The 8,188-nt window shown below is 46.6% G+C and overlaps 1 pseudogene; it reads right to left on the bottom strand.

Annotated features, from left to right (window-relative positions):
* Positions 1-6,176: 6,176 nt before the first annotated feature.
* LOC126204656 (5S ribosomal RNA) lies at positions 6,177-6,295 on the bottom strand (annotated as a pseudogene).
* Between the last annotated feature and the right edge of the window lie 1,893 nt (positions 6,296-8,188).

The raw sequence follows: 8,188 nt of genomic DNA, 5'->3' as shown, positions 1-8,188 counted from the left end.
CTTGCTCGCACGTGTGTTTCGACTAATCGACATGCTACTTAACATACGCATTGAAAAAGTTCTGATACAAATTCATGCTGAACACAGTGACATCGGATCGGTACGGCAGAGAACTCCTAAAATGAAATCTGTCATTTGTGACGTGTAAAGCATTCGGTGCTGTTCAGAAAGTCAATAAGGATTAGTGGGTACTTTAATTTGGTCTATTATAAAACAAAATGTTGGTTGGTTGATATGTGGGAGGGGTCCAAACAGCAAGGTCATCGGTCCCATCGGATTAGGAAAGGATGCGGAAGAAAGTCGGCCGTGCTCTTTCAAAGGAGCCATCCCGGCATTTGCCCGAAAATGACGGAAATCCTAGATCAGGATGGCTGCACGCGGGTTTGAACCGTCGTCCTCAAACAAAATGTTATCCATTATAGCAATGTATACTATCTGCGTTAAAAAGATGATGTGAAATTTTCACTGCCCCCCCCCCCCCCATAACCCCTTTGAAATGAGATATAGTGAGATTTTGCCGGATCCCTCCTCTATTTTGAGCTCACATGATTAATGGACGTCCCCTTTGAAAAAGCATTTCAGTGAAATAACCCACATCATACAAGCAATTCAGAAAATGGACATTCAAAATCTGATTGCACTCAGAACCGGACAAGACCTGACGGAAAGGAAAAACGTTGAACGAGGGGCTGGACAAGCATGTTTCCTCTCACCGCTTTACTTCAACCCGTATATGAATAAAATACCCCACCCCCCATGAACCATGGACCCTGCCGTTGGTGGGGAGGCTTGCGTGCCTCAGCGATACAGATAGCCGTACCATAGGTGCAACCACAACGGACGGGTACCTGTTGAAAGGCCAGACAAACGTGTGGTCCCTGAAGAGGGGCAGCAGCCTTTCCAGTAGTCGCAGGGGCAACAGTCTGGATGATTGACTGATCTGGCCTTGTAACACTAACCAAAACGGCCTTGCTGTGCTGGTACTGCGAACGGTTGAAAGCAAGGGGAAACTACAGCCGTAATTTTTCCCGAAGGCATGCAGCTTTACTGTATGGTTAATGATGATGGCGTCCTCTTGGGTAAAATATTCCGGAGGTAAAATAGTCCCCCATTCGGATCTCCGGGCGGGGACTACTCAAGAGGAGTCGTTATCAGGAGAAAGAAAACTGGCATTCTACGGATCGGAGCGTGGAATGTCAGATCCCTTATCGGGCAGGCAGATTAGAAAATTTAAAAAGGGAAATGGATAGGTTAAATTTAGATATAGTGGGAATTAGTGAAGTTCGGTGGCAGGAGGAACAAGACTTTTGGTCAGGCGAATACAAGGTTATAAATACAAAGTCAAATAGGGGTAATGCAGGAGTAGGTTTAATAATGAATAAAAAATAGGAATGCGGGTAAGCTACTACAAATAACATAGTGAACGCATTATTGTGGCCAAGATAGACACGAAGCCCACGCCTACTACAGTAGTACAAGTTTATATGCCAACAAGCTCTGCAGATGACGAAGAAATTGAAGAAATGTATGATGAAATAAAAGAAATTATTCAGATACTGAAGGGAGACGAAAATTTAATAGTCATGGGTGACTGGAATTCGGTAGTAGGAAGAGGGAGAGAAGGAAAGGTAGTAGGTGAATATGGATTGGGGGTAAGAAATGAAAGAGGAAGCCGCCTCGTAGAATTTTGCACGGAGCACAACTTAATCATAGCTAACACTTGGTTCAAGAATCATGAAAGAAGGTTGTATACATGGAAGAAGCCTGGAGGTAGTGACAGGTTCCAGATAGATTACATAATGGTAAGACAGAGATTTAGGAACCAGGTTTTAAATTGTAAGACATTTCCAGGGGCAGATGTGGACTCTGACCACAATCTATTGGTTATGAACTGTAGATTAAAACTGAAGAAACTGCAAAAAGGTGGGAATTTAAGGAGATGGGACGTGGATAAACTGAAAGAACCAGAGGTTGTACAGACTTTCAGGGAGAGCATAAAGGAACAATAGACAGGAATGGGGGAAAGAAATACAGTAGAAGAAGAATGGGTAGCTTTGAGGAATGAAGTAGTGAAGGCAGCAGAGGATCAAGTAGGTAAAAAGACGAGGGTTAGTAGAAATCCTTGGGTAACAGAACAAACATTGAATTTGATTGATGAAAGGAGAAAAAATAAAAATGCAGTAAATGAAGCAGGCAAAAAGGAATACAAACGTCTCAAAAATGAGATCGACAGGAAGTGCAAAATGGCTAAGCAGCCATGGCTAGAGGACAAATGTAAGGATGTAGAGGGTTATCTCACTAGGGGTAAGATAGATACTGCCTACAGGAAAATTAAAGAGACCTTTGGAGAACAGAGAACCACTTGTATGAATATCAAGAGCTCAGATGGAAACCCAGTTCTAAACAAAGAAGGGAAAGCAGAAAGGTGGAAGGAATATATATAGGGTCTATACAAGGGCGATGTACTTGAGGACAGTATTATGGAAATGGAAGAGGATGTAGATGAAGACGAAATGGGAGATATGATACTGCGTGAAGAGTTTGACAGAGCACTGAAAGACCTGTGTCGAAACAAGGCCCCGGGAGTAGACAACATTCTATTAGAACTACTGACGGCCTTGGGAGAGCCAGTCCTGACAAAACTCTACCATCTGGTGAGCAAGATGTATCAGACAGACGAAATACCCTCAGACTTCAAGAAGAATATAATAATTCCAATCCCAAAGAAAGCAGGTGTTGACAGATGTGAATATTACCGAACTATCAGTCACGGCTGCAAAATTCTAAGGCGAATTCTTTACAGACGAATGGAAAAACTAGTAGAAGCCGAACTCGGGGAACATCAGTTTGGATTCCGTAGAAATATTGGAACACGTGTGGCAATACTGACCCTACGACTTATCTTGGAAGCTACACTCCTGGAAATGGAAAAAAGAACACATTGACACCGGTGTGTCAGACCCACCATACTTGCTCCGGACACTGCGAGAGGGCTGTACAAGCAATGATCACACGCACGGCACAGCGGACACACCAGGAACCGCGGTGTTGGCCGTCGAATGGCGCTAGCTGCGCAGCATTTGTGCACCGCCGCCGTCAGTGTCAGCCAGTTTGCCGTGGCATACGGAGCTCCATCGCAGTCTTTAACACTGGTAGCATGCCGCGACAGCGTGGACGTGAACCGTATGTGCAGTTGACGGACTTTGAGCGAGGGCGTATAGTGGGCATGCGGGAGGCCGGGTGGACGTACCGCCGAATTGCTCAACACGTGGGGCGTGAGGTCTCCACAGTACATCGATGTTGTCGCCAGTGGTCGGCGGAAGGTGCACGTGCCCGTCGACCTGGGACCGGACCGCAGCGACGCACGGATGCACGCCAAGACCGTAGGATCCTACGCAGTGCCGTAGGGGACCGCACCGCCACTTCCCAGCAAATTAGGGACACTGTTGCTCCTGGGGTATCGGCGAGGACCATTCGCAACCGTCTCCATGAAGCTGGGCTACGGTCCCGCACACCGTTAGGCCGTCTTCCGCTCACGCCCCAACATCGTGCAGCCCGCCTCCAGTGGTGTCGCGACAGGCGTGAATGGAGGGACGAATGGAGACGTGTCGTCTTCAGCGATGAGAGTCGCTTCTGCCTTGGTGCCAATGATGGTCGTATGCGTGTTTGGCGCCGTGCAGGTGAGCGCCACAATCAGGACTGCATACGACCGAGGCACACAGGGTCAACACCCGGCATCATGGTGTGGGGAGCGATCTCCTACACTGGCCGTACACCACTGGTGATCGTCGAGGGGACACTGAATAGTGCACGGTACATCCAAACCGTCATCGAACCCATCGTTCTACCATTCCTAGACCGGCAAGGGAACTTGCTGTTCCAACAGGACAATGCACGTCCGCATGTATCCCGTGCCACCCAACGTGCTCTAGAAGGTGTAAGTCAACTACCCTGGCCAGCAAGATCTCCGGATCTGTCCCCCATTGAGCATGTTTGGGACTGGATGAAGCGTCGTCTCACGCGGTCTGCACGTCCAGCACGAACGCTGGTCCAACTGAGGTGCCAGGTGGAAATGGCATGGCAAGCCGTTCCACAGGACTACATCCAGCATCTCTACGATCGTCTCCATGGGAGAATAGCAGCCTGCATTGCTGCGAAAGGTGGATATACACTGTACTAGTGCCGACATTGTGCATGCTCTGTTGCCTGTGTCTATGTGCCTGTGGTTCTGTCAGTGTGATCATGTGATGTATCTGACCCCAGGAATGTGTCAATAAAGTTTCCCCTTCCTGGGACAATGAATTCACGGTGTTCTTATTTCAATTTCCAGGAATGTATATTAAGGAAAGACAAACCTACGTTTCTAGCATTTGTAGACTTAGAGAAGCTTTTGACAATGTTGACCGGAATACTCTCTTTCAGATTCTGAAGGTGGCAGGGGTAAAATACAGAGAGCGAAAGGCTATTTACAATTTGTACAGAAACCAAATGGCAGTTATAAGAGTTGAGGGACATGAAAGGGAAACAGTGGTTGGGAAGGGGGTGAGACAGGGTTGTAGCCTCTCCGAGATGTTATTCAATCTGTATATTGAGCAAGCAGTGAAGGAAACAAAAAAAAATTTGGAGTAAGTATTAAAATCCATGGAGAAGAAATAAAAACCTTGAGGTTCGCCGATGACATGGTAATTCTGTCAGAGACAGCAAAGGACTTCGAAGAGCAGTTGAACGGAATGGATAGCGTCTTGAAAGGAGGATATAAGATGAACATCAACAAAAGCAAAACTACGATAATAGAATGTAGTCGAACTAAGTCGGGAGATGCTGAGGGTATTAGATTAGGAAATGAGACACTTAAAGTAGTAAAGGAGTTTTGCTATTTGGGGAGCAAAATAACTGATGATGGTCGAAGTAGAGAGGATATAAAATGTATACTGGCAATAGCAAGGAAAGCGTTTCTGAAGAAGAGAAATCTGTTAACATCGAGTGTAGATTTAAGTGTCAGGAAGTCATTTCTGAAAGTATTTGTATAGAGTGTAGCCATGTATGGAAGTGAAACATGGACGATAAATAGTTTGGACAAGAAGAGAATAGAAGCTTTCGAAATGTGGTGCTACAGGAGAATGCTGAAGATTGGATGGGTAAATCGTATAACTAATGAGGAGGTACTGAATAGAATAGGGGAGAAGAGGAGTTTGTTGCGCAACTTAACAAGAAGAAGGTATCGGTTGGTAGGACATGTTCTGAGGCATCAAGGGATCACCAATTTAGCATTGGAGGGCAGCGTGGGGGGTAAAAATCGTAGAGGGAGACCAAGAGATGAATACACCAAGCAGATTCAGAAGGATGTAGGTTGCAGTAGGTACTGGGAGATGAAGAAGCTTGCACAGGATAGAGTAGCTTGGAGAGCTGCATCAAACCAGTCTCAGGACTAAAGACCACAACAACAACAATGAATCAAATCATCAGCGAATGTGTACAAACTCCCCACGCCAGAACCAAGTTTGTCAGGCAAAGTGACCTAGACGCACTGATGTATGCGGATGAGCAGGTACTTTTTGCAGAATCTGAGAATAATCTACAGAAATCTGCGTGTATAATCTGCATACAGTAACACAAATGTACGACATGGAGAGCTTTCTCAATAATACCAATATTCTGGCCTTCATCTGGGAAGATGAGAACATAACCAAAATTTCATTACAGTATATATAAACCTCGTGCAAGCATCAGCATCCCAACATCTAGGACAAAATCTCGGCTACATTCGGGAAAACAATATGCATAGAGGACTAATAAGTACCATATTCAGACCCTATATTGTTCAACGGCACACAGACTAAAAATTATGCAGCATCCTGGTCACACCTACCTACCCTGTAGCATACCAGCGAATCTTGGACATTCCATAGAGATGACCAACGGAGTAACGAGCTACGAAAGGCGGTTCATGAAAGAACATCTCGTTACACACACTCTGTCAGACGGGCCTTCCAGGCACAAAGCTACCGACCGACCGCCGCGTCATCCTCAGCCCATAGACGTCAGTGAATGCGGATATAGAGGAGCAAGTAGTCACGAGACCGCTCTCCCGGTCGTCGTGTTTTCGTGAGCGGAGCTGCTACTTCTCAACCAAGTAGCTCCTCAACTGGTGTCACAAAGGCTGAGTGCAACCCGTTTGCCAACAGCGCTCGGCGGACCTGGACGGTCACCCATCCGAGTGCTAACCAAGCCTGACAGCGCTTAACTTCGGCGATCTGACGGGAACCGGTGTTACCATTGCGGCAAGGCCATTGGCAGCTGCACATAATGGGACACAAAATGATCTGACGACTTTCTTAAAGATCTCGAAGTAAACCAGTTCTGAACACGTATAGAAGAACTACAGAACATCTTGGAATGACTATGTACTACAGACGAGGACCAGCTGGATTGCACGAAAAATTCTCAGATATCAACCTAGAGAAAGGAAGACATCGACGAGATGGACTGAGGAAAATAGGAAGAAGAAGAAGCATTGCCGGGATGGTTCCTAAGTAGATTTACGGCCGATTTCCTTCCCTCTCATTTTCTCCCGTTCGAGATTGTGTTCCGTTTCTAATGAACTCGATGCACAAGGCGCTATTTACCCCTAATTTTCTTTCCTACCTCATGTTTCATCACGTATTTTGAATTGTATATTTTGTATGCATTCATTGTGGATATGTACTACATAAAGTTTCGAGTAAAATAAAAGAAAGGATGTTTGTCTCGAAACACGATGCGCGAAGTAACGTATGTGGAATGTAAATGCAGTTCGTGTCTGGAGGGTTAACAGGTTGGTGGCTGGAAGCAGCTCGTGTACCTGTGACGTCAATGCTCCCGCTGGCGTGAAAACAACGCGAACAAACACGTCAGCCGGTATCTCGTGTTGTGATGGGCAGACCGAGTCTCGCGAGCGAACGACACCTGAAGCGTCGCCGCAACACTTTCCCACCAAACAAGTCAGACCGTCAACACGGGGGAGAGCAAACACGCGACACACGAGATGGCGACAGCTCATGTCGCCCATCACCGCCAAGCCGTCGCTTTCAATTTCCTCGTTTTGTCGGTATACGGGCGAAGAGAAGCCGGTGCGTCATTTACGTCTGAGTGACGGCTACATTCGCCTTTGTCTGTCCTCACACTGCGGTGGCGACGGTACATAAGGATGTTGGAATAACGCGGGAAAATGTGTGGGCGCTGCAGAAAGGAGAGTATGATAAAAAAGATCCAGTGTATGCTACTGTCGTGGCCACGCGGTTTGAAGCGCCGTGTCACGGATTGCGCGGCCCCTCCCGCCGGAGGTTTGAGTCCTCCCTCGGACGTGTGTGTGTGTGTGTGTGTGTGTGTGTGTGTGTGTGTGTGTGTGTGTGTGTGTGTGTGTTGTTGTAGTTGTTTTTGTTGGTTTAAGCAGTGTGTAAGTCTGGGGGCCGGTCGTTGTGGCCGAGCAGTTCTAGGCGCTTCAGTCCGGAACCAAGCGGCTGCTACGGTCGCAGGTTCGAATCCTGCCTCGGGCATGGAGTGTGTGTGATGTCCTTAGGTTAGTTAGGTTTACGTACTTCTAAGTCTAGTGGACTGATGATTGTTCAAATGGCTCTGAGCACTATGGGACTTAACATCTGTGGTCATCAGTCCCCTAGAACTTAGAACTATTTAAACCTAACTAACCTAAGGACATCACACACATCCATGCCCGAGGCAGGATTCGAACCTGCGACCGTAGCGGTCGCGCGGTTCCAGACTGAAGCGCCTAGAACCGCTCGGCCACACCGGCCGGCTCTAGCGGATGACTTCTTTCCGCGTGCCCAACATGCGGTATAAATCTTCGATACGGTGACGCTTGAAATAACAAACACTTTGGCTGTGTTGGTTACAGAAGAACCCACCAAACGACCAGCAACAGTTTGCTTACGCTCGAATTCAATTGGCTCCGACATGATTCACTCACTATTCTGAACACGACTGATTCTTGAAAAGTACTGACAACGTTGTACATGTTCCCGCAATCGGATTTTTGTAATTTTTTATATTTTGTTAAGTTCTGAACAAAAGTACCAATTTTACGAAGAAGATTGATGCATTTCTCAAAAATTACCGAGAAAATCGACTTTGTTTTCAGAAGAAATTGAGAAACTTTTATTCCCTAAATCGAATGCAGTTTGCGTGAGAT

The sequence above is a fragment of the Schistocerca nitens genome, chromosome 9 (genome assembly GCF_023898315.1).
Source record: "Schistocerca nitens isolate TAMUIC-IGC-003100 chromosome 9, iqSchNite1.1, whole genome shotgun sequence".
NCBI classification, from domain to species: Eukaryota; Metazoa; Arthropoda; class Insecta; order Orthoptera; family Acrididae; genus Schistocerca; species Schistocerca nitens.
Note: the sequence above shows the minus strand (reverse complement) of the source record. Positions and strands in the feature narration are given on the sequence as shown.